Below are 27,190 nucleotides of genomic sequence, written 5' to 3'. Positions count from 1 at the left end.
GCTAACGCTTACAGTTGTAAAGATTGGTGAAAATCTAGTTATTAAATCTGCTCCTTTTTATTGCTGCGGTGGACTAGACTACAGCCTCGCACTCGAAAACGGTGAGCGACGACAGTATGACGAAATACAAATGACAGTACTGACGATATCTGAACTCAAAAACGCAATATTCAGGAAAGATATAAGTTACAGTCTTGGTCAGAATAAAATTAAAAAAACCACCCCTTCCCCCGAATCAATGATGAACTCGCACTAAACCCAGAACGAGCCATTTTTCCCATCATTGAAATGGGAGGATGGTTTTAATTTGTCATTTAAATTGTTTAAGATTGTAGCTCGGAAATTCCCCATGAACTGAGTTGACCTCAGGTAATAAATAATACGATTCAGATGTTTTTTGGACCTTGACCACTTCTTATTACAGGTCACGTGGCATTCTTGCATTTCTCTGCTACTTGTTACAAAGTTTATAATCACAATATGACATTTTAACAGACGATATAACGTTTTTAATTTAAACCGATGACCCAAATTAACGTATTAAAGTCCACTTAGGCCGGTATGATAACCAAGTCATTCAGGTCCATTTATACTGATAATACTTTATCGAGGGTGGTAAAGGGTATTTTCGTGACTCGTGATCGGCCTTTTTTTCCCGTGAAATGTGAAATGGCTAATTTTTTCCCCGTGAATCGTGATTTCCATAGTCGCCGTGAACCATAATTTTCCAAAACGTTCTCGTTTATTTTCCGTGAAGCGTGAAATGCCAATGTTGTATTTTTCGTGAATTGTGAAAGTGCTGCTTTATTTTCCGTGACACGTGATCTATACCCCCCTTTACCACCCTCTTTATCGTGCAAACTGTTTCATTAGCTGACACTTCTCTTGACTCTCACCTAAACTACTTTATATAAGAACCCTATGATTTAAACATCTTCATTTGATAATGGCAACAAGATGACACCGCAACGTCATGTACTAACGTTTATATAAACTGTTTGTGGCCGTTCGTTTCTCTTAGAGTCACTTAAAGGGATAGTTTCACGGTTCGGCGCATGTGCAAGCTGTTACCTAGCCCCACCCAATTCCATTGTTTAGAAACCAATCAGGTGCGAGTAGATAATGAATGATTTTATCACCTTCGTTGTTCAGGAAGAAGATCGGGGGAGGGGGGGGGCACTCATTTTTTTTCTTTTTTTCAGAAACAAAAAGATTTTTTTTATTGGTTACAACAAATAAACTTACAATGAAATAATTAAAATAAAATTACAAGCTGAGCACTATCTTACTCACATAGTCACTATAGTCAAACATAAGATATGCATAGAATGCATTAGGGTCAGAGGCATCTCGTACAAGAATCTTTCTCTTTAGACGACTTTTAATTATCAGCTTTTGTTCTACCTTTATAACAAAGTCGTCTATGTTACAACGCTTAGAGTACATTTTCTGATAGTATAAATAATATTTTGCAAATAATAAACAGTAATTAAATTTCACAACGCTGTTTTCAGGGAGGGAGGCACTCATATAATAATTGGGTGGGGGTGTGCGGCCTGCGTCCCAAAACCCTTAAACTATTTAAGACCACCTACCCTATTAATGACCAGACTAAAAATTCGATACCCTATTTAAGATTGCTTCAGACCTGCCTCATGATTACTTCCCTAGTGTCGACCGATGTTGCATAGTGAAGGGCTCTTGTTGATGGGCTTATCGATTATGATGAAGAAGTAGCTTCTTCTGAAAAAAAAAAACAATTCATGACTAGAGTGCAAAAACTATACCCTATCTGAGACCAAAATGGCCAAAATCGATACCTTATCTCTGACCAAAACGGCTAAAAATCCATACCATTTTGGCCGCATATATCTATATAGACCATGCAAGGGAGTACGTTTACCCCACCGGGGGTGGTGGGGAGAGAAAAGATCCAACACTTCGAACTGTCATATCATCGCATAAACGGCTGTATTTTGCACAAATTAATCTGCAAAGTTGTGATCGGACAGTGTAGTCGGACACCTGCAAATCGGACAGTTGCATGAGCCAATCATTTTAAGTCCTCTCAACTAAATCCGCCAGTCACAACGTTGATTACAATCGTTAAATTGGCTGTAATCATATTCGTGATTACAGACCGAATTGGACTCCACTCACCATTCACCTTATTCTACCTTACTTGAATAGTCAGTTTTTGCCGATTCAACTGAATTTTAACCTCGTGATCTAAATTGTAGTCTTTCGCTTTTCTTCGATTCAGAACATTCTTCTGTCCATGGTTAAAAAGAGGTTTACAAAAATAATTAATTCAAAAATTTGGTCTTCTGAGGAAAATGTAATATTTTAGAGTACCTCGCCAACCAGGATATGACTGTTTTCCACTGCGTTACTTGGCCGATGGTTATTCCGCTAGAGCGGGGGCAGATTATCGCCCCATAGAAATTAAATGCTTTGAATAGTATTAAGGTGGTTCAAAGCAGTTTCCAGCAATTAGATTTTGATGGTTCGTTATAACCACTCTTTATCACTTGATGCTACAATCACGGTATCAAAAAACCGCCCAATCACTGGTGAACACGTTTTTATCATTTTCATAGCCACAGTATGACCTCCTAAAAACACGTTTAATTACAGCTTTAGGCGCTTATAATACAAAAGCGGCACGGTGAAATTTTTTTATATTACCAACTTTTGATTAACATAATAAGACGAAACTTTTGGCAAAGTTTAAAAACTCTGTGGGTAGGGTTTAGAGTCACCTTAAATTTTCGAAAGTTAAGGTGGCTCTGAACCCTACCTACAGAATTTAAAGGAGTAGAAATCACAAAAATGCGCTTTTTGGTATTTGGCATTTTAGACATAGCCCCAAGATCAATTGGTGATGCTCTTACACCATTGAACAATTCTCTCAAATTATTCCTTGAGTTTGCATTCTTTTATTTTAAAGGACGTTCGCGCCCAAAATGTTCCCACGTACAGAATTTTTTTTTAAACTTGCGATGCAGTAAAGTAGAGATCATTGAGTAGTGGCAGCCAGGAGCTAACATTGTAAGATAATGGTCTGAACGAAAGATCGATATCAAAAAACAGTCAGTGTCAGACCATTACCTTACAAAGTACAGATCAACTTTTGCCAAAAGGACAAAAACAGTGGGAGGTCACCATGCTCGTTTTCAAGATAAGGTGCATTCAAGACCATGCGTTTTAGAAGCTCTCGTTATTTTAAAAGGGTCCGGCTTGAAGTTTATAACAATCAGCAATAAAAGAAGTTACATTCGTGAAATTTAGATCAGATAAACGTATTCAATCCAACACAACTAAGTATATTAAGTAAACGTTGTTGCTTGAGGTGAAACAGGCCTTGAAAAAGAACACATAATTTTATGGCCTCTTCATTTGAGCCCGGTAACAGGGCTGGCTTGGTAACTGGGGCGAATTTTGTTGTCTGTTCATATGGAAAATATCAGCCCGGTGGACCGGGATGAAATTCAAGACACAAAGCTACAATGGGGCCACATAAAGTTGTATCGATCGCGACTGTGGTAGCTTTGTTAACATTTGTTACTTTACTTACAAAGCAAATTCGTATACTTCTAAAGTGGAAGTACATACAAGGCAAATATTATGCGTTATTTTGGCCGTCATGATTCGAAAGTTAAGCTATTTTGTCTAAAACGTTTCGTCCCGGTTACCCCGGCTGGAGTGTTCATATGGGAAAATATTCATCCCGGTTACTAAGACCTCGGTGGCAAAAACCGAGATCTCGGTAACCGGGCCAAGGACCCGTTTGTCAAAGGTCCCGAAGTTTTCGCACCCGGAAAGCCGTAGCAAAATCTCAAACCTTATGATTACATTCTTAATATAAACAGAGGTTCCATTCCGTACAAGAAATTTCAGGCTTATACACCTGTCTGTCTTTAAATACCGATTAGCTAAAAACGGCTTTTCGGGTCCGAAAAGTTTCCGGGGCTTTGGAGAAACAGGCCCCCGCTGCCCGGCTTCTCATATAAACAAATCGAATTTTTTCCGGAGAAAAGAGTGGCGAGGCGAGATCTCGGAAACCGAACCAGCCCGGTTAACCGGTCTACGAGCCCGTTCATATGAGACCGGTTGACCGGGCTGGTCTGGTTACCGAGAACTCGCCTCTCTCTTATTTCCTTTGTAAAAAATTTCCATGTGTTGATATGAGAAGGCGGGCCTCTCGGTCAGCGGGATCTCGGTTTGTACAACCGAGAGAAAAATTTTTCCAGCCCGGGTAACCGGGACGAAACAGTTCTTTGACAAAATAGCTTCGCTTTCGCAACGTAGCCGCCAAAAAGGCATAATTTTGGCCTGGTATTTATTTCCACTTCAGAAGTATGCGAATTGGGTTTATTTGTGAAGTTAAAAGACTTACCAAAGCTGCGATAGTCACGAACGATACAGATTTTTTCTGTTCTTTTTTTGTTAAAATGGAGGAAATCAGGAAAGGAAGTGATCTATGAAAAGAAAAGAGAAAGTCACCAGTGGCGGATCCAGACCTTGAGCTAAGAGGGGGGTGGGGAAGAGTGTTTTTGCTTACCCTACCGGCTTTTCTTCCTTCTGCGATTTCTTTTTAACCCAAAATAAGGGAGGGAGGCGCCCCCCCCCCCCGCCCCCGCCCCCGCTAGATCCGCCACTGGTTACCAACCATGTTACTGCTTGGGTAGAAAACTGCAGGTGAACTTAACGCAGCCGGTGCAAAGCCCTACTTGTTTCTATTTCTCCCTTCGTGCGCGCTCGACGTTGCGACTCGCATTACGAGCGTAACAAAATTGTTGCTATGTAGCACTTTGAATTGAATTGCATTCGTTGACAAAAAAAGCTTACTTGTTTCGTTTTTGACAGAGGCGTTTCGGGAAAAACCCCGTCATCAGTCGTTGAAGGGGTTTTTCCCGAAACCTTTTAGTCAAAAACGAAACATAAGCACTTTCTGTAAACTTCATCAACGGATGCATAACGCGACGATTTTGTTATTAAAAACATACCAAAAGTGGTTTCCATGTTACCATTTACCATGTATTTTAAAGGTATTTATGAATGTATTTGCTTTCCTGTATATGTAGCCGAATTCTAAGAAAATAAATGAAGAAATATCATCTCCTTCTTTCTTAGAAAAATGCTGACCTCAGCATTTTTGTTCAAGATTCATGGCTAATTTTATGCCATTCTTTATTTTGCCAGTCTCGCCACGAGGTAAAGGTTTGTTTGCGTAACTACAAAATGTAGACAGCATCCAATCACGCGACGAGCCTGCTAAATTTTGGACCAATCACTCGGTTCTTTTAACATTAATTTCCGAATTTTTTTACGGCAGTTTAAGTACTTTCACTTTCAACTTCACGCCAACAGTTTCTACAGTTCATTGTCGCTTTGAGCATGGAGGGAGAAATTGCGGCCTTCGGGGAGAGCCACTCTTCCACAATTGGCGGCTTCGACTTTATCTTTGAAGATGAATTATCGCAAGAACAAAAATGCCCCATCTGTCTGCTCGCCATGAGGAATCCTGTACAGACAATATGTGGTCATCGCTTTTGTGAAAGTTGCTTGTTGAAGTCATTCAGGTGTGCATTTGGGATTGTCACGTGTCTTGAATACTGAGAACATAACTGAAATAAACGCATGAGTTCCACTTCCTCAAGCATGCATCTACGCTAAATCAATAGTCTAATTAACGTATCTGAATTTGCTTCTAGTGATCACATCGAACCACAGTGTCCACATGATCGGCAGCCTATTCCTGAAGGAGGGGTAAGTTAACCATCAGTTGTGAAAGCTATGACAAACAGAATTATATAAGGTTACATCTAATCAGAAGACAAGTATTTTTTTGCCACTTCCAAGTTGAAGGCAATTTGGTTTCAATCTAGCTAAGTCATTGTTAAGGCACTCATTGCTACAGCTTGACTTGAGAGTTTCAATTGTTATACAGATGCAATATTTTCATGTCGTAACAAAAACAAACGCCTATCCTCTTATTACTCCCAGCTGCTGTTTAGTGCCAAAAGTATATTTTTCAGAGTACATTAGGGTTTGTTTAAAGGTAAAAAACTAATGCTTTCAATCAATATTTGCTTGCTGTTGTAGTGGGAGAATTATTGTTTATTTGCGAACAATATAGTTTGAATGCGAAGAAAGTCCTGTGATAAATTTACATGCGACGTGAACATGGACTTTTCACAAAAAACAGGCATTTATAGGTTTTCTTTGAAGCTTGAAACATGCCTGGAACACCAAAAATATACAAACAAACACAATGTATATATTGAAATAACAAACATAAATAAAATAAAATAAAAAAAGTGAAAAGAGAACTTTCAAAAATATTATGTACATATGCTGAAATGAAGCATGGCAAAATAATTTAGAATTTTGCAGCATCTGTCAGAGACTACTTACAAATTGCTTCAATCTGAAGATTACTTTCAATAACTTCAAAGACTTCCACAGGTGGCCTGAGATAATTTAATAAATAAGAATTATGATGAGGAAGTACATGAGAACATTTACCAATTTCATGTTTACCCCCAGCCTGATGCCAGATCCCTTCTCGAGCTCGAAATGCAAATCACAACTCAGGATTAATTTTTAAAAATAAACATAACATTTACACCAGTATTAAGTTATTATAATTGGCTCTTTCACTGTTCCTTTCTCGGACAAAACTTAAGATTTTGTTTAGACTTTGAGTACAGGAAATTAGACATAAAAGTCTATGTTAAACATGTAAGAATTACAACACAGTAACTAAAATACATAAAATATAACTGGAAATATACATTGTGGAGGTGCAGTCGCCTCATGGTTAGTGCGCTCGTCTCTGGATCAAGTGGCTCCGGGTTAGAGCCCTGGCCAGTGATATAATATGTTGTGTTCATGGGCAACACACTTTACTCTCACAGTGCCTGAATAAATGGGTACCGGCAAATTTAATGTTGGAGGTAACCCTGTTTTGGACTAGCATCCCATCCAGGGGGGAGTAGAAACACTCCTAGTTGCTTCATGCTACGGAAACTTGGATAAGCTTGGGCATGATGGGCCACTTGGCATGTATGCAGACTTTACCTACCTGAAAATATAGCTACATGTAAGTCTAAACGAGTGCAGTGTCAGCTGTATTAGTAGCAAAGCTTTTGAGTAGGCCACTGCTTATAAATTTTATGAATAGAGGAAAGAAAAGGATTGATTAACCACATAATTATCGCTATATAAGAACTAATTTGACAGATGAAAGTATAAACAAAATAAGTTAAATATATCAAAAATATTCAATGTACAATTACAATAAATTATCGAAAAAAATACAACAGTAAGCAATAAATACACTAGAAAATTTATATGCCTGACATTCAATCAATCGATCGATCGATCAATCAATCAATCAGTCAAACTTTATTTTAATGAATGTGTGGCCCTCTATAGCTAAATATATAGTAAATTAAAAACCTAATTTAAAGAGGCAAAAACTATATAATTAAGATAACATTGCATTTCAAAATTGTAAATTGTTACTAGAGAGATGTTTTAAATAAGTTGGAAAGGTGTCCCCAAAAGTTTACACGAAAGTGCATTTTTGAGTCTTGGTTCTTGGTCCTTACTTTAGCTTGGCCAGGGTGCAAAGAAAATCAATCTTTGATTAATATGGCCACATGTATAAATACATAATGATGTACTAGTGCAAAATTCATTCTCACTTGCACTCCCCTCCCCTCTCCCCACCCCCAAAGAAATTCTCACTAGCATTTAACTTAAAATTGAATAAATACACTCATTTCATTTCTCACAGTACCTCTGTAATTTCCCCAAAATATGTTCCCCCAAAACCTCACTACCCAGGCATTAGCAGCAAAGGATATAATTTATCCACCAAGTCAAACTGCAAAATCCACTAACCTTAGGGTTAGTGGACAATTTTTAGACACAATTATTAATTTACTAATTTAGCGAAACACATTTATGAATAAATGTAACAAATATTCAAAATACCAATGGGAGTGAGCTTTTTTGTTAACATGGTAGACATATACTAGTTTATAACTCTTTTTCATGTTGACAGTAGATTTTTCTGACACTAGTACACTGTAATCAAGAACATTTCAGCATTCATACTAACTAATTCAAGATAAGTGTACATGTAATCGTACACTGTAGATCTGTATACAGTTATTGGCAAAATCAGCAGAGCAATCTAACTGTCAATTTCAGGTAATTTTCTGTAGTGACAGTTGACAATGAACATGCCTGTCACTAGTGACAAGCAGGGAAATCCTTGATAACTCAAATTTTGTAAATTACTGTAGATGGAATAAAATTTTCATCATGCAGTTTTGCAGCTGCCTTCATGCAGTTTTGGATGCCACTGCTGTGGCTCTCTTGCTCTCTGTCATTTATACTCAACAAAAGTTAGGTGATACTGCAATACTCCGTATGTTAAGTTTGCAATGTGCATGCCAAAGAAGTATTATAAGTAGATGCATCATTATGAGTTGATTTTCTTTGCCGACCAATCAAGCATGAAACAAATTCTTGTTGTTTCTTATGGTCAGTATGAATCATTTTCTAAAATGTAAACAATCTGCTGATGATGCAAATGCTGAACACTGCAGGTTATTAACAGCTTGATGAAGTTACGCAGTAATTAATATACATTGCATTCAAGCTCAATGAAATTAAATTATATTACAGACCATACAACACGTTTAATTTATAGACATGCGTGTATCTTCACAAAGATCACTGCTACCACCTTGTCATTGCGATGTGCAGAAACAGTGACTTCAAATATTGTGTCACAATGTGCAAATTATGTACAATGATCTGCTAAAGTGAACTGAGTGCTAAGTATTAGGATTTTTTGGAGATATTTTGATGATCCTATTTCCAGTCATAATAAGGTGGCTTCTTACTTGCTAATTTCCTTATAAAATGTTTGTGGTGACATAGCTTGTCATTGCCAAAGTGGCAACAAAGCAGTTCAGATTCAGGATTGTGGATATCACCATTTTTGTACATGCGATGTTTAATTATCTTTGTTCTAAATAGTAGTATAACTTATATTATTTACAGAAATTTGTCTTGAGTTTTGTAGTGATCTTGTTGGTTTATTTTAGCCCACTGGACTTGTGAATGATGCTAATTGATTTTCCCAAACAAAAGCACTTTCTAATAATAATTATTGTAATTACCTGTACCTGGGTTGGTGAAAGGAAAACGCTCTGACTGTATTTACTAAGAGAACACCTGTCTGTTGCTAAATTTCTGTGCAAATCTTAATTTGTCTTAACTTTAACTTAATGGAAACAGAAATGGTGTGATATATTTGACTGATAGTTTTGCAGCTAGCTTCCACAATGTAACATGAGAAACACTATAGTCGTGAGTCACTATAGGGGCGCTGTTTTGCAGACTGAAGTTGTTAGTTCAGATTGTAATAAAAAGCTGAAATTAAAGAGTCTGAATCTGAGGGGTTCCATTTCTCAAATGTCTGCCAACAGTGCATTAACCTCTTTACTGAAAATTATAGACCATGCATATTAATGAACACAGTTTATGACTATCGATATTTGAAGTTAAACAGATCCGGCCATGGCACATACTGCCTGATGATTTTCAAAAACTTTTGAATATTTTGAAAGCTTCCTGATGAATGACTTCATCAATTCAAAGCTAAATATTAAATAAGTCATTCGACAGGAATTTTCAAAATATTCAAAGATTTAGGAAAATCGTTGGGTCATTTTTGGAAGAGTTAATTGTAGCTGATGTTGAGAAGCCTTTGGCTATATTTGATATTTCTGAGCAGTCCATCAGTATGCCCTCAGTTACCAGACACACTGAAGCTTTAATTCACTTTTGGAAACTCAAGGGTAGGCACTTTTTGGATTGGAAAGGGGGCACTTATCAGAGACCAGGCACTAACATGTGTACATAAGCCTCCTCCCCTCAAAAACATTGGGGATAGTGGCATCACTAATTGTGCTCTGCAACTCTGGGTGATTTTCCTGGAATGTTTGGAAAGTACTCTGATTGGTTGTTATACTAATCTGAAGGAAGACATTTCTCATCTTTTAATTGGTTATTAATTATTTTCTCCAAATACTGCATGGGTACCAGAAACCAGGCATTTTTGATGCCCCTCAAAGGTACATACCACGAGAAGTTTGTGTCAAGCCACAGAAAGTCCAACACATATGTAAGAGTTGCATTAGCAACTACAGGTGTACAGAAAACTAAATACCAACAATTGAGGGGATTCACATGGAGGATCGGAACCATGGTCTTGCCTGAACAATACCAAACAATGGCAATTATACAACAATGCAAAACAGTCAACAGACTTGTATGTAACCAGCTACATTTGATTCACACGGTGCAAGAGCAAACAAAGGAGGTATATACCTAAACATCAATCTTGAGACAAAAGCTCAATCAAACTTATGCAAGAAACATAATCTGAACGTCTCTAATACACAAACGTATAAATAGCTTTCTCGAAGTAAAGCTACAGCAATCTCTGATGAAGCCCAACAAAGATAAATATGATAGCTGTGATAAGAAGCAACGTTGTACTGTACTTGCAAACAGGTCTAATCAAACAGCCAGGCCTGGCATCACAATAATTATACTGTAGAATGCAAGTAAGCAACAAGTTCATGGAATATTTCAAACTTTGTCTTTCCAGAGCCAATACTTTGAGAGCTTAAAACATATCTTGCAAAGCACATGGCAAATTACAGGTGTCAAACTCTGCAAAGTGACATGCAGATAACAGCGGCAACCATTCACAGCTGACCTCTAAAAGAATTTACTATAGCACAGTCAAATGGCTATACTCTACTTAAAATTCCTCCTATTATAACACATCATAAAGTTAAGTGCCCTTCAAAAACACATGCAAAGCAAAGAAAGGTTGAGAGACTGAAAATCAAAACAGAATTAATGGCAAATGCACAAATGTCATGAACTGTAGGAGTCATTTAGGCCTGTCTACACCATTTATGCAAAATAATTCAGGAACATGAGTATAGGTTACAAGTAGAATTCTACTACTACTCAATATCATGCTCAGATAAGAATGCAAACTTCACTACGCATCGGTCTAATCAGTCTATTCTGCACCATTTCCTTCAATTTACCTTCTCTACAAGGATGCTTACTGGAAGGGGGTGTTCTTTGGAATGGGGGTGCTTATTAAAATTATGGCACTCAATGGGGAGTGCTAATTAGAAAAGTGGGTTAGGACACAATTCTGAAAACTGGCCATGCTCCATCTCAAAATAGATAATCAATTTGATTACCTTTTATTGTTTTGTTTTGTTTTTTTTTTTTGAATAATTCTTATAATTTTAACTACTGTAATATTCTTTAAGGTACAAGTATCTGTATATTTCTGGTGGTCAGGGAGTGTACTGAGTAAGTTCCGGATTTAAAGACACCCAAGATTCTGAGCACATTTCCTGTATACAAGGCCATCTCAGTAAGGTTAAGCATTAGCCCTAAAATGGGCCAAATATCAATAATTGTTATTTTCTGGGATTTCTCTTAACCATAAGAAAAATAATTTACCAGTAACTGTTAACCATAAAAAAAAATATATTTCCTTTGCCTTTCAATAACATGAAGACTCTAAAATTCAAAGCTCAACCGACAAATGCGTTTTTCACTATCATCATTCAAATGCTCGGCGGCTCCTCCCAGCTTCTGACTACTGTCCAGCACTCTTTCGTTGTCTGAACTGTGCTCAACGATTTGATTACCGCATGCTCAGCAGAAGTCGGAAGCTGGGAGGAGGTACCAAACATTTGACGTTGTGAAAAACGCATTTGTTAGTTGAGCTTTGAATTTTAGAGTTTGCATGTTATTGAAAGGTGCAGTGGCAATTATTCCTCGAGCACACATTGGATATGAGATGATAGATAACCAATGAGGCACATATGCAACAAGTGCAACAAGTGTGAGTGGAATAATTGTTTTATTTAAAACACCCCCAAAATATAGAAAACTAAACTAAAGTTAAAATTAAAATGCCCCCCAAAAATCATGTGTACGTTTACCATATTTGTAGAGCATCGATATATAAACAATAGCCTCCATTTGGCGTGAAAATATACTTGGATATTTGTCCATGGACATTATCTGTTCTGAGAAGCGAACAGTTTCCCAAGAGCGTAGCTCGGGGAAAACTGTGAGCTTTGAGGAACAAATAATGTCCAAGGACAAATATCCGAGCATTGGAGGCTATTGTGTTTATTATCCTTCAAATATTTATTGCAACACACCAAGTTTTGAAAACTGGGGAATATTCAGCTGGGGAATATTTGGTCACATGATGCGTTTAGACCAATTGCTTACGAGCGAAACTGTTTGATGGATTATAATGGCATATACCCATGATGGCCACGCCAATAAAAACTCTTGAATTGCATTATCCAATGATCCAGATTTTAATAAATTATAGCCATTAACCACCCCAAAAGCCACCACCCCATTGAGACCCTCCTAAAATGTTCTTATTTAAGAAACCATAAGTTATCAAAATGATACTTGCTTTTACATAAGTTAGGAAGCTTAATTGGTTGTGCAGGCTGACTGTCGATGTATAGGTTTTATGCATTATTTTATAGCCAAAGATAACTCTCATACACAGATAAAAACATGCCAAGTACTTTATATACCATTAGTTTTCTGTATCAGCAATACCAGCATAAGCAATTAGACTTAAAGAGAATTATGTTTTCAGTTGCATTTTATGGCTTACCCTCGGCTGATTGCACAGAACAGATACGTTTGACGTTTAAATGATATACCGTGATGTTGTTGTTGTTGTGAAAAAGAAGTTTTCTCCTCTGTGTTTCCAAGAACAGTGTCAAGTGTCAAGTGTGCATGTTAAAAGCATAGTTAGTAAAGGAAAGGTTCCCAACTTACCGTTTGATGTGCCCGACATCGCTCTGCATGCCCTCACATTTTCCCCTGACCTCGACCTTCTCTGGACGAGGCCGGCTCCCAGGCTCGTTGACCTCAACAACTGTTAAGTTCATGATGTAGGCTCGATTTCCGCCGCTTTCGCGAGTCCGGTCTACGTTCTCCCCGAGAAGTGAGTTCGGGAGAGGAGCGCGGGCTCTTTTCCAGAACAGCGGCTGGTAATCGAGCCTATTCACGATGGGGAAGACCTGGGGAAGACGAAAAACATAGTTCCCTCCCCTCCCTTTCCGTACGGAAATCGCTGTTGTGGAAGGTCGACATTTTTAACATTCGAATTTTCAATATATTGATGGTGCGATATTCAGAAAGTCTTACAGAATTACAGCGGAAAGTCTTGATAGATTCTGGGGATTCTAAAATTATTTTGGTCTCAGTCTTTACGAATTTTCCGAACTTGGGCAAACTCCATAAAGGTCTTAAAACATATAGCGATTTTATATTTCGTCAAGGACAAAGCCGAGATAATTTTCTGAATCGCTTGGCCTTTCTATAAAAATAAACTACTCTCAAGAGATTTGAAGATGACGCCTCAAAAAATCTGTCAAAGCTTTCTCAACCTCGTTCCCAGGCTCTCTCTACTCTGCCTCCCTTCACAATGGAACGGTCTGTTCGGTTCTGAATAAAGTCAATTTTGCTTTAATCCTCCTGATTCTTTGTCACTCAGTATATTGCAGAACTTTAAAGAATTTCTATAATTTCTGTAAGAAATTTCTCAGAGAAAAAATATACAGCGCCCCCAAGCTTCGATTTTAAAACCGTGGAGTTGTTAGTTCACATTGTGCAATAGTCAGAGGTCCATTCGAGGAAAAGAATCGTGCAGGGTTTCTTTATGAGTTGTGCATTACCATTAATAAAGTTCTCTTACATTATGTCTTTTGATTTTGTCATTCACATGTCCACTGTTCGTATCAAAAACTGTATTTTAAAGAGCACACTTGTTAAATCCCAGCGTTAAGACTTGGCAGTGTATGAGATTCCTTAGGTAACAAAAGTGACGTAGGTTACAGTTTATGGACGTCATCAACGCGTTTTATAGAAAGGGATCATCTATCAACTAACATTGTCATTCTTTCTTCCTGTTATACAGTGGTTTTGCGATCTGGCCTGGGAGAGAGGGATACTTTCTCTTCGCGTCAAATGTGGGAAGAGTGGAAGAGGATGCGAGTGGACTGGCGAGATACGTCATTACCAGGTAAAGGCAGCGGACGTTTTAGTTCTCCGAAAATGACAGACACTGTCAGAAGGGGACGTTTACCTCTTACCGAAAATTATTTCGAGGCTCAGGTTCATATAGAGACAAATAATGCTAATGACCGGCAATCCGTAAATGCCGGAAGTCATCCTTCCCTTAATTCTTTCGCAGGAACACTCTACAGTTTGCCAATATGAAGATGTAACTTGTAATGACTGTTACGGAATGGTGCAGTGAGGGATCTTTGACACACACAAAACATCAGAATGTCCCAGCAGGATCGTACAATGTGGATACTGTGAAGGAGAGTTAGAATTCTGGCGGACAGAGGTATGAATGTTCAACCTTTGAATAACAAGTTGTAAACAGTTGGTCATTTTCTAACTGACCTAGTTGTAGAAGTTTAACCCAAAACACATGCCGGAGTAGATTATGATGATTATTATGATGATAATGATACAGCAATAGTGATAATAATAACGATAGCGGTACAGTGGGTATAATGAACATGATATAATATGCGATCAGCTGCATTCGTCCATTCTCTACCATTCTCTATAATGTCGGAAGAAGTTCGATCTTTCTTTGAGAGCTTATTCTTAATACCAGCCCGTGGGGCTAAACTGCGGCGCGGGAGGGCTGCTGCCAATCAGAACTGAGGACGTTTGCGGCTGAGAATGATGGGGTGGCGGGGGGGGGGGGGGGGGTTGTGGTTTATCTTTCTGGAGGAAAGCTTATTTTCGGGGCGCTTGTTATTGGAATTTTGCGCTGTCAAGAGGACTGATGTGATAAACTTGTTTGTTTTCTGTACTACTTCTAATGATAGGAATAAGTAAATAAATTACAGGCGCTTTCAACATACGTCTCTGAAATGAAAAAAGAATTCGTGTCCCGAGTAGGACTCGAATCCGCGTCTCCCTGCATACTAGTCGGGAGTGATATCCACTACACCATCGGGGCAACCAGCCTGAATGCGTGGCAACTTTTTGATGTGAGTTGATAGAACGCGGTTAATCCAAGGGACATTTTTCCTTCAAGACATTTGTGTGTTTCATGGCTTCTCCCCGACAGTCGGGGTTACTAGTACTTACGTCATTTATCTCATAAATCGCTTAACCTACGTTATATTTGTTTCCATTACTTTTTTGTCACTAATATAACTTACATGTGATCTTAACTGGTTATTTTACATCGCAGTACCTAACGTACTGTTTACTGAAATCACCAGATTCATGAAAGAATTGAATGTCAGCGTTTTCCTTTCCCTTGCCCTCAAGAATGTGGAATGCAGGCCGTTCCTCGAGAGGAGGTAAAGATTAAAATAATGCGATTAATTTTCAAATTAGACTTTTTCAAGATAGTTAAACCGAGCTGGATAAGCCGGATTTACAGTGCAGTGGAATCGCAATTTTTCGAACCTCCACGGGAAGCTAAACTTGGTTCGAAAAATCGCATGGTTGGAGAAATCGGGAGTAAAATTACACTTTTCAACTGAGAAGAGGAAAACGACTTTTGGTTCGATTTATCGGGAGGTTCGGAAAAATTACGGTACGAGAAATCGGGATTCCACTGTAGGTTGATTTTACGCTAGTGAGAAATAGATATGGCAACAAACCAAAAGTTTACAAGCTTGGTGATTGAAGACAAAAAAATACGCAAAATAACACCTTATTATTCAGAGGCTAATGCTCTAAAAGTAGTTAAAAAATAGTTGTCCCGTTGTTGTTGGAATTGAAGCCGCGAAAGGAGGGGGGGGGGGGGGGCGAAGGGGGCAAGGAGCGAAAGGAATGGGAAGGGGGTTATTAACGAGGGATTTTCTGATATTTGCGCCTTTGAGTAGTTTTTCTTGTTAGAGCGCAATCACAAACAAAAGTTTTAAACGAGTCTTGTATTTTGTGGCTCAGGTGGAGTCCCATGTGAGGGACGATTGTGCGATGACCATGGTGCTGTGTCCTTATGAGGAAGCTGGATGCACGTTCCATGTAAGTTAATGGTAACTGAGACTCGTTTCTTCGAAATACCGTTCAGCTACAAATAGTCGTGACAAGCACACCTTTCTCGTGTTTGTTTAGGTAACACGTCAGTTCTAGCTTGCGTAACAGGCATAGAACGGCGGAGAGGGGGAGGAAGAGCGAGAATAGAAGGCAACGCAGGCTAGTCAGTATAATTTCTAAACTTTAATCGTTAAGCAAACGCATTGTATCACAATTAAGGTTTTTTCTAAAGTACCTCTAAAACTTTTAAAACTTATGAAACAGAGGTGCTGACTGAGACTTCCACTGAATCATAAAATTAATGGAACCTTATCTAACTTATTTGATATACAAAACTGCATGCTTATCCACTGGAACGGAGTCTGTTGATAAAGGATATCCACATTGTGCCAAATGTCCTTAGTAACGGCGAGGAGGCAGCGTGGCCGAGTGGTTTATAGTGCTGGTGTTGTAATCCGGAGGTCCCGGATTCAAGGACTCCAGCCTGCCAAAGCGGGATTTCTTTCTCGTAAATAGCCAACTGGTCTGCCTCCTGTCAGTTGGGATTTTTAACTATGTTACGTTTATTTGAAATATTTGTTTCCTTTGTTTCAGTAGCATGCCTGTAAACTAGCTAAGCCCAGTGCTTGTATAGCTGAGTGTATGACCACTATAAATAAGATTTACATTTTTTTACATTTACTAAAAAAGGGCCGAGGCTTCCTATCAGTATATAGCAACGGATAGCCTACTGAACGTAACTAAGCCTTTGTTTTTTCTCTGTACATTTGAAGTACTTTTTATATGTTCAGGAAGGAATGCGCGAGATGTTAGTGTATCCAGTCCAGAATACTTGATTTGTCGCCATGATATAGTGCAGCATTTTTTTTCAACCTTTATACAGGACAAGAGGAGTGGTTTAAAAGCACATCTTGGAGCCTCGGGAGAGGAACATCTGAGAAAAGTATGGTCCAAGTACTTAAAGACAACAGAGCGATTAAGTCAGTATGAAAAGGAGATAGAATCCATGAAAGAGAGGTTTGATGGGAACGAAGAAGAAATTAATGAATTGCTTATTGAGAAGGTGTCCACGAAAGAGAGGTTATCACATTTAGAGGGAGAAAATTGCGGTCAAAGAAAAGAAATGCAAACCAACACAGAGTCTATGACAAAGCGATTAAACGAGCTGGAGGAAGACAGCAAAAGTTATAAAGAATGGCAAAATGAGACGAGAGCCATGGTAGAGCGACTAAATGAGGAGTTGGAAATAGCAAAAGCCCAACTAGTAAAATTGGAAACCGAGAAAGAACCAATGAAAAAGTTTCAGGATCAGAAAGTCGAAGAAGTTATTAGCGAATGTACATCGTCGCAGAAAAAGTTTGAAGAGCAAAATATTGCACTGAAGGAAAACGTCGCAAAACTGCAAAGGCAGCTTGAAGACGCAAAAAGTACCGCTACTAATGACGCACAGAAACTGAAACGAGACATACAAGCAGTATATTCAGAGGTTCAAGCTACGAGGGGGAAACAACCGCGGAATCTAGCTAGCTCGTTTCCTTTTACGCCTCCTGTGCCTTTATTTTCGCCTTACCCACTGAGAGCTCCGCTGACAGAATCACTGACTGATCCAAGGCCCTTCACGATGTCCGCGACAACAAAGCCCGAGACTGCTTCGAAAGAGGACAAAACACGCGATTCTGCAGAACTCGAACTTGTACCTATAGGCTATAATAAAATTGTACATCCAGCGGTGAAGAGACCAAAGATCGAGGAAGCGACTAAATGCAAGTATGTGTTGGTCAAAAAGGGTAATTGATTCGCGTTGTACTCCATTAAATAATTAATTGAAGTTACTTCCACTATTTTAGTAATGGTAAACAGAGGGAAGGCAAATATTTAATTACGAATATTTCATTGTCCAAAATGTTTCAGCGACTGGGTCTTGTTTCCCTGTTGTTTTTTGTTCGTTCAAGGACAAGAACCATTATCATATGACCCGCACGGTCCCACACGCCATTTCCATGAAAAACCATGAGAAAAAGGTCCCGTATGAAGGCCGTACGCGTCAAAGTGATAGGGCCGGAAAAACACGTACGGCCCTACTAGAAGTGCGTACGGCCCTGCTAGAAATGCGTACGGTAGGCTTTTGTTCATTATGCCTTTATTTCCGTACTAAAATACTCCACCTAAACGCTCCATTTTCCACTAAAATGCTCGGTTAATGCTCGTAAACAGGGTTTTTTAAATTTTAATAATTTTAACGTTTCACCCCAATTAACAGTTCAGAGTGCTTACCAAAATCGTATACCTAGTATAACAAGTTAGCAACAACGTATGTAATAGTTTTAATACACCAAAAGATAATTCTCTGAATGATCTGTTGTTCTGTTAATCCTTTGTCCCCTTTCAGTGAAGAGGAAAAGTCTTCATTTTCTCGTAAAAAAAAAAATTTATTTCTATTTTCTGCGGAAAAAATATTAATTTTCCGGGAAATGCCACTAAAATGCTCGAATAATACTTAATACTTTTGCCTCCGTAAAATGCTCGAAAAAATGCTAACATAATGTACAAAATCCTAGCGTACGGCCCAAAAAATGCGCACGGTCCTACTAGAAATGCATACGGCCCTACCAGAAATGCGCACGGCCCTACTAGAATCGATGCGACTTAATGACACATGAATGCGAAATTTTGTTTTCTCCAACGTGAGCAAAGAAAGTGAATATTCTGACAGCGAATTATTCTATCCTTTCGAAGTGTCCTATCCAGATACTTAAGGTCATTCCTCACATTTGCATTGCGCATCCTTACTGCGCATAATTTATGGCGTCATTAGCGTGCGCTTGTGCACGCGCATATTGAAAACATGACGGATTTGCCTGGATATTGAGCTCTGTCAGTTGAAAAATGGCTCTAGCTCACCAACGAGCATGGGCAACCCAATTTTTTTTCCAGTCGTTGTAATCAACTAATCATAAGCTTTGCGTGAGAAAAGACTGATCTAATTTCTATTGCTGAAAATTGAATAAATAAGAAAAATAGCAGATACACTGTGGTCTTTTCTATTTTGCAGTCGGTAACCACGTCAAGAAATTTGGTTCAAATTTCTAATCAAGGATTTAGCTTTCTGTCTGAATCAAACTTAAACGTTTATTTGTGTCCGACACAATGTATTGACTGTAGTTTAATGCGTGTTCTTATGAGTCCGGGCTTACAAAGATGTTACAATTACTGGGAATGCGTTCTTATAATAAGCATTAAATAATGCCAAAATAGAGCATTTTCAATGCCTCACTGCTCCTAAATGAGCATGGGCACCCCCCTTTTTTATTTCAAAATTGAAGTTATCACATGACAAATATTCAGTGGACAAAGTTTGAACACTTTTATTTCAGAGGAATTACCTTAAGGTGGCCGAACACAGTTTTCGCGCGCGCTTTTGCTGATGCAATTCAGCGCGCGCACAAGGATTGCAAAAAACAAACAATGCGTCAATAGAGGGAGCATTTTATTTACTCAACACCCGCACTATCTGTGCTATTTTTCTCTATAACTGAACGCAGAGTATTGATGGCTTTAGTCTTTTATCACAAAGATATGTTAGAAGGGGTAGCGATGCAAAGAACCCAGCAATTCTCAGCTTATTCTTTGTTACCGAAAGAACCCAGTTAAATGCAGCGCATGCGTAGTAAGTCAAAAAAATGCGATTGAATGAAAATTTGCACTCTCGGAAATACGCCTATTTCTCAAGAACCACTCATTAGAATTTCACGAAATTTGGCATGAAAATTTGCTAGGAAATAAGTAACTCGAGTATTGAAAATAACTGAACTTTAACAAAGGAAATTCTAGATATTCCAGTGAACCTTCGACAAGGGATAATTAAAGATCTCTCTGTTAAATTATTAGCAAAATGGTGTTAACTTTTGAGAATCGTTACAGGCTTGGTGCATGCAAATTATAAAGAAAATCCAATGACTAGATTTTCTACAAATAAACAAAACCGATTTTAAAGGCCTGTTTATTTTTATTCATGTTGCCATGGCAACGGCACATACGTCAGCTTAACCATCAAAAAACCAAAGTTTGTGTTGTTAACTAGCTTGCTGCCATTTTTGGCGACCGAGAGATCAAGGGTTTTAGAGAAAAAGGTGAATGAAACACAGGCATCAAAAACTGTGTTCAGCCACCTTAATCCGAACCTGAGAAAACGCTCCTCACTAATGCAAAATTATCTGACAGAAGCCAACAACAAGTAAACACCATTAAGGAAACAACTAATCCGGATGAACTGTTGGATGATGAACTTTTGAAACAGGCAAACAGACTAGAGGCGAAACTTCTTTAAGTGGACAACATCAAAGAATTCATCGTGGGTCAACAGCAAGAGATCACCGAGTCAGAACCGCGAAGAAAACAAAGGAAGCCTTAAGATATGAACGTGCGTTTTCTTTAAGTTTCTGGGAGACGTTGAAATAACAAGAGAAATCACAAACATACCTTGTTTGCATAGGAATAAATTGCTCTACATCAATGTTCTTTGAAGTAACAAAACTAAGTCCAAACAAAAGTTCATTAACGTACAGTTCATCCAATTATATTAAAACTCGCTTGTTCGATTCCTGTTGGTGTAATTTGCACTACACAGCAAAGTCAGCAAAGCAAACCCAGGCCCTGCTTGCAGGAGCCAACATCGGTGTAATTAATATTCAGTCGCTGGTTCTACCTCGTTTAAGAGGAACCGAGAGGTCGACAAATAGCTTGAAAAGACGCCTACAGTCTAGGCCCGGTTTAAACGTCGCATTTTACATGTTCCAATTTGAGTCGACTCCTAATAGAGTGGTTTTCAGTTGAGTGTCGAAAGTAATCAGGCAATTACTTTGGTTTTGGTTTTGGCTTTACTACGGTTTGAGATGGGCTGAGTAGTCTAATTGGTAAGTAATTGGTTTTGTTTTGGTGTTATGACACTCAATTGAAAACTGCTCTAAGTTCGGCATTTGATTTAAGGTGACTCCCTATAATTTAACGATCGCACGCGCGCCAAGGACCAAAGCTCAAGTAATCTGCGCGCGCTCAAAGGAAAACGTCAGTGTTTTTCGATATTTTATGACGTCAACATGAGCACAAAAAGCAAAACTGACAGTGAATTTTCTCGCGTTTCCTTCGGTGGAATTCCATAAAATTTGGCAGACTGGTAGTAAATATTTTATTTTAGTCGGAGCTCGCTTTTCAGGGAAAACTGTAAGACCAGTTTTTTCGTAGCGGTAAAAAACATAAATTTGCAAAAACCGAAAAAACTACCTTTACAAACCCTACTTTAAAATTCGTATTCCGCTGAATGCGATTTTCTGTGAAAATTTTGGAAGATTTCACCGAAGGAAATTCAAGAAAATCACAAATAAAGCCATAAAAACACCAAAAGAATATTTGTTTGGGCCTTTAATTATAATTCAAGACTAAAGCCCAAAATTTTAACAGAGATGATAGGAAATAACTACTTAATCATTGGTTATTACATGTAATAAGTTTGAGAGGACTAGGTGTAAAAATGAATGCAAAAACAGCATTCAAAACATAACACTTGCGCGGGGAACGCCATAAATGATTACCGTATGGAGCCACCTTAAACGTCGTGTTTTTTGTGCCGAATAAAACTGCTGAGCGCAAGCGACCTGTTCATTCCCAGACTCCTCGCCAAGTTTCCCACCAATACGGCTGACAATGATAAGGAACCCAGGGTGGGGGAGGAGGTGGGGTACTCCGTTCTATGGGCTATATAGGTATGTGCGGCCCCAAAGGGTATAGTTTTTCAGCCGTTTTGGTCATAAATAGGGTATCGATTTTAGCTTAGTTTGGCCATTTTGCTCATAAATAGGGTATGGCTGTTGCACTCTAGCCTTGATATAGGTATGTTTTTAAGAAAAAGCCACTTTTTCATCATTATCGAAAAGAAAGTCAACAAAAGCCCTTCACAAATTATGTTTTTCCGGTAATTTAACATTGGTCTGAACTAGGGAACTGATTATAACGCAGTTCTGAAACAGGGTTTTGATTTAAGGGTCAGGTCATAAATAGGGTTTCTAATTTTTGTTCAGGTCATAAATAGGGTAGGGAATATCGCAAATTTTAGTCATAAATAGGGTAAGGGCTTTGGGAAGCGGGCCGCACATCCCCACTCAATTTTTCTGGTAGTATCCCCCGGGGAAGGAACACATTTTGCGTTTAGATCGTTCATGCCTTGAAACACCATTTATTCGCGCAAACAGGACGCGGTGATTTATAATACAGATGACAGTGCATTACTTCTTAAACTCTGATTTTCTTTTCACTTTCCCGATCAAATTCAAGCTCATAGACTTCGCTCTCTATCTTCTGCTGGAAAAAGAAAAAAAGCTTCGCAACGCGCTGCATTTCGTATCGCCTTCCAACCCGGGGGTTTACTCGTTTTGCTCAAATAAAGTAGAACATCTCATACAAAAAAGCAGCGCGGCATGTTCAACCGGTAAGTCTTACACTTTGCTGATCATGAAGAGAAGTACGAACCACCTCATACACTATTATCATCAAGAATCGCCATATTGCTTTCCTACCCCGCATGTCATGTAGCATAGAGCTATTTTCGCTTGACAGCCGAAAAGTAATTGGTTTTGCATAACTATGTTGCACGATCGGAGCGAAGCAAGAACCACAGATACTGGCATCCTCAACAGCCGCCAAATATTCCCACCAGCACGTTGTGCGTATGTCATGCAGCACAAAACTGTGGAGTTATGGGTGAAATATAATTTATGAATTTGATTCGGCACATGTAAAATGCGACGTTTAAATTAACTGTTGAGCTTCAGTCGTATATTCGACTGAATCAGTCGAATATTCGACTGAACTCGCATTTAATTCAAATGTGTTGTATTTAATTGATTTCAGTGAAACGTGAAGCAAACTTTAGTCACTCGTTGGCCTGTCCACGATTATCCAGATATTTTTTGTTTAGAAGTTTCCGAGATATTTAGAACATCTTAAGATGTTTAGAGAATTTTGGGATATTCAGAAAAATTTATAGCTTTTTTGGGCTGGGCACTGTGTTTTCCAGCTTTTCCTCGCTATCTTCTTGAAAGAATAGTTAGAATACTCAGTCCTCTGCTAGAAAAAAAAAAATGCATCAATGTTGTTTTGAAAGTTGTCTTTATTTCCATAATAATAACGTAGACAATCTCTGACATACTTTTCATCTCCCTCTGGGGAACATTTTGGCGTAAAAGATTCAAAATCGGCTTCTTTTAAAAACAAAAATATGAGATATATAGGGATTTTCCAAGATATTTAGAAAATTTTGGGGGATATTTAGATATTTTTGTGAGAATTTTCGGAAAGACATTTAGGCGATATTTGTGGAAAGGCCTAGTCACTCGCAAATTTTTTAATGGTTTTGACATATTTTTTGACAGCTTTATGATAACTTTCTGTTGGCTTTTCAGTCAGGTTTGCCAATCAAAATAGGAACAATTGTACTGAACAGCTTTACAGCTATAGATTTGTATCGAATGACTTTTCTGCCTCTCAGTGATTTTTTCAATTCACATTTTCAGATCATTTTCAGATCATTTTCACAACCCATGTTTACTTTTTCAACATTTCCCGTTAACATGAATTGTAATTGTGTACGCAGTACACGTAAATCTAAAGAAAAACGGAAATGAGACAATTAGTCTTGTTATTCGATGAATTGTGAACCAGTTCTTGCCGGATTCCGAGGCGAAGAAATAAATGACAAGCTTTCAATTTATTGTGGAATATTTTTTGTGGTTGTCCTGCGCGCGGCCTGTGTAGTCGCGCGCGGCCTCTGTTTAGGTTCAGGACGTAGGTCCGAGTCAGGACACACAGACCACGTTGCGCTCGGTCCGAACGTCCTGACGTCGAGCCAAATATTTTCCCCTTCTGGCCCTCCCACTCTGTCAATAAGTGCATATTATTTCGCACAGATAAAATCCTCAAACGCAAGCACTAACGCATGTAAACGGGAGGATTAAACGGCAGGATCCGTAGAACTGCTACTTTGCAAGTAATTGTCAAACTGGCTCGATGTTTTGTTGCCGATCAGTAAGGCGGCAGACGTAAAGAGGAGAATGACTCGGACCGAATTTTAGGAGTTTGTTCACAACGAATAGTTGGAATTAGAGGTTCCAGTCGGAGAGAAATGGGTTAGTAGTGTTTACACATTATCTATCTAATATCTTTTGTAGGACATACAACACCCGACAGCAGCAAAAGATCATTTCTAAACAAAGAGGTCTACCAACAGGTAATTTGTCTTAGAATCTTTATTTTTCGTCAAAGTTTTTTCGTCCCGAAAGAAAAGGCCATATATTTCTTTGTTTGTTGGACTTAATTTCGTATTGAAGGGGGCAGAGTTGAACTTTTCTACTACGGCCAAACTAAAACATAACTGATAAGGGTTTTTATTAGAGATGTATGCCCGGCGTGAAGTTGGGACGAAATATCCTGCCCGTTATATTTATAGAGTGGAGGCGACCAATAGGGAAGCCTCGACTGAAAAAAGATTTCATAAGTAACAGAAATGCTTGTTTGGTTAATCAACAGAGGAGATCGTGACAGTTGAAAGAGGCCGTGGAGACGATTCTGGGGAAGATTCGGAGGAGGATGAGTACCAAGCAGACTTCAACAATAGCACTGTTGCAAGATCACAAACCTTTCGATTTCGTCATTTTTTTCCCTGAGATGGTCACAGAAAACATTTTAAAACACAAATTGTAGCCTAGTTCTATATATGTAACTTCATTTTGTCAAGTTGTATGGCCTAGCTACCTTGAGACCACAGAGGAAAGAAAAGGGCAATCCTCCGTAGTAAAAAAGATGGCGGCTGTACACTTTACCACAATACCATGCGAGCCTAATACAGCACGTAAAGTACAAGGAAAGCCAGATTTTGCGGTATTTGTCCCTGTGCTATCGACATTGTGTATGTTAGGTTTGAAGGTTTTAGAACGTTTCCGTACGTTTTTATGCGCGTTGTTTAAGTTTCCGTGCGATAAGAATTATGGGTAAATGTACCAGCCGCCATCTTTTTTCTTACGGCGGATTCTGGAGGCGAGCAGCTAAGATGCGAGTCTTAAGAGTCAACGTTGATTTATATTTGCCTAGTTCCTAGGCCTCGCCCGTTTGTCACAGTCAGTTTCTTTGATCTCTGTAACCGTAAACTTCCGAAAGTAACTGATATTTAGCAACAGTTCTTATATACAGCAGTCATGCCTCAGGCATGCTCATTAAAGAGTTGTCTTGTGTCGGCCATCTTGAGTCGTACACGTGTACGACTCAAAAATATAACAGTAACGACCCTCGTTGCTTTCAGAATTAGTCGCCTTTGGGGCTCGTTACTTGCGGGGGGTCGCTACCTTCGGAGAGCAAAAAATGTTCTATAAAGTTGATGCGACTGAGCGCTCTTTGGGAAATAATAGACGGAAATTCGCAAAACCACATTCTTTGTTCCAGTTTAAATTTATGTTGCTGCCACATGGGGAGCTCTTTACGTGTAGACCGTGTTGTCCCTGTATGGTCGACAGGAAAGCTAGTAAGTTTCTACTTCATGACGCACTGCTACATTAGCCTGCTGTATCAATATCTCAGTGCACTGGCCGAGTTTTCAATTTTAAAGAAACGTTCCTTTTAATAACGTGCTGTTGAAAATGACACAGAATTTCCAATTTTAATTCAATGAAAAGTTCCTTTTAATGTTTGCCTGTTATTTGATGAAAATCATATGGATTTTGTTTTAATTATAACTCGGCGCAAGCACGAAAACTTAATTTGAACCCTGGTTTCGCAATTTTCGGGGATGGGGGTGGGCTTGCTACTTTCCGGAAGGGGAAAATTACTACTTTCGGGAGCTCACCACTTTCGGGATTTACTAGCGGCCACAATTTTTTGACGTTACCTTCGGGGGGTCGTTACTTTCGCGAAGACCTCTGGGAGAAACCCAGACAGGACATACTAGGTAAGACTAACAAATAGTCTGCGAGCAGGCTCATGTTTGCAGGTTTACAAGGAGCGAGAAAAGGCTCTTTTCTTTCATGGGTAGCTCGTTCCTGCGACTGCGACTGATACATGAGCCTTCTCGCAACCGAGTTTCACTTAACTGATGAATTTTCCCCGCACGACCGATGTGGTTTTACGATATGCATCTGTTTAGAAATATAGCATTTTATAGTACTAGAACATTTAAATACCATTTTAGACACAATTTTATACCGGAAGATGAAGTAGCTATGTAAAGCTGTGGGTATTGTTCAAGATCTTCTTTTGATAAGGAAGGAGAATTTAATCTATGTTGGCTGCGAGAACGAGAATGAAGTCGGCGAGCAAACCCAGCTGGCAAGGAGCGAACAAAAGGCTCTTTCTTCCCTCGCTAACTCGTTCCGACTCGCGCGGGGGCTGAAACGTGAGTCTTCCCGCAAGCTTCACGTAATTGATGAAGTTCCCCACTATGACCGATGTAGTTTTACGATATATAGCTATATTATTACCACATTTTAATACCATTATATACAATATTTTTTGCCAAGCAGATTGCGTAAAATAGCTGCATAGCTGTAAGGAAGTTGAATTTGATCTATGTTAAGTAAACTTAGCACATTTTAAAAAGTATCAAACTTTATAATAAAGTTTCGATATAACGCGGACTCGGATTGGTTGAAACAGCGTGCTTTATCAGAGTACAGATGCACGGCCAACTACAGTAAGTTAGATTTCAAATTTTTGCTTCGGCATTTTGACAAAATTGACCCAAATTAAACGGCGTTCACTATGACTTAGGAGCGAGAAAAGGCTCTTTTCTTTCATGGGTAGCTCGTTCCTGCGACTGCGACTGATACATGAGGAAACGGCAACGAGCTATTTGTCTGCAATAAACATAGCTGCATGGAGGCCACCGTTAACAAAAGTAGTGTTAAAACTGTGCTAAAATTACAAGTTTTCAAAATGCCAAAATAATGCTGTTGATTTCCAAAAC

At 38.8% G+C, this 27,190-nt stretch overlaps 1 long non-coding RNA gene and 1 pseudogene across 4 annotated transcripts; one reads left to right on the top strand and one right to left on the bottom strand.

The window, feature by feature from the left end:
* Positions 1-13,189, bottom strand: LOC149106109 (uncharacterized). Of its 3 annotated transcripts, XR_016209725.1 has the most exons (4): positions 12,946-13,183; positions 6,421-6,476; positions 4,400-5,797; positions 1-1,743 (listed from the first exon to the last, which is right to left on the bottom strand). It is a non-coding gene; the product is annotated as an uncharacterized LOC149106109 (long non-coding RNA). The 3 variants fall into 3 exon arrangements; XR_016209724.1 differs by lacking the exon at positions 1-1,743 and having other exon boundaries at positions 5,279-5,797; positions 12,946-13,189; XR_016209723.1 differs by lacking the exon at positions 1-1,743 and having other exon boundaries at positions 5,279-5,630; positions 12,946-13,181.
* On the top strand, positions 5,401-26,861 carry LOC110051746 (TNF receptor-associated factor 3-like; annotated as a pseudogene). Its single transcript, XR_016209721.1, has 9 exons — positions 5,401-5,585; positions 5,718-5,772; positions 14,090-14,194; positions 14,366-14,524; positions 15,423-15,503; positions 16,099-16,176; positions 17,072-17,955; positions 24,408-24,466; positions 24,766-26,861. The product of XR_016209721.1 is annotated as a TNF receptor-associated factor 3-like (transcript).
* The last annotated feature ends 329 nt before the right edge of the window (positions 26,862-27,190 follow it).

The sequence above is a fragment of the Orbicella faveolata genome, unplaced genomic scaffold (genome assembly GCF_042242905.1).
Source record: "Orbicella faveolata isolate gen_17 unplaced genomic scaffold, um_ofav_v1 contig_3, whole genome shotgun sequence".
Classification (NCBI taxonomy): domain Eukaryota; kingdom Metazoa; phylum Cnidaria; class Anthozoa; order Scleractinia; family Merulinidae; genus Orbicella; species Orbicella faveolata.
The sequence above is the reverse complement of the archived record's forward strand: the minus strand, read 5'-3'. Positions and strand labels throughout refer to the sequence as shown.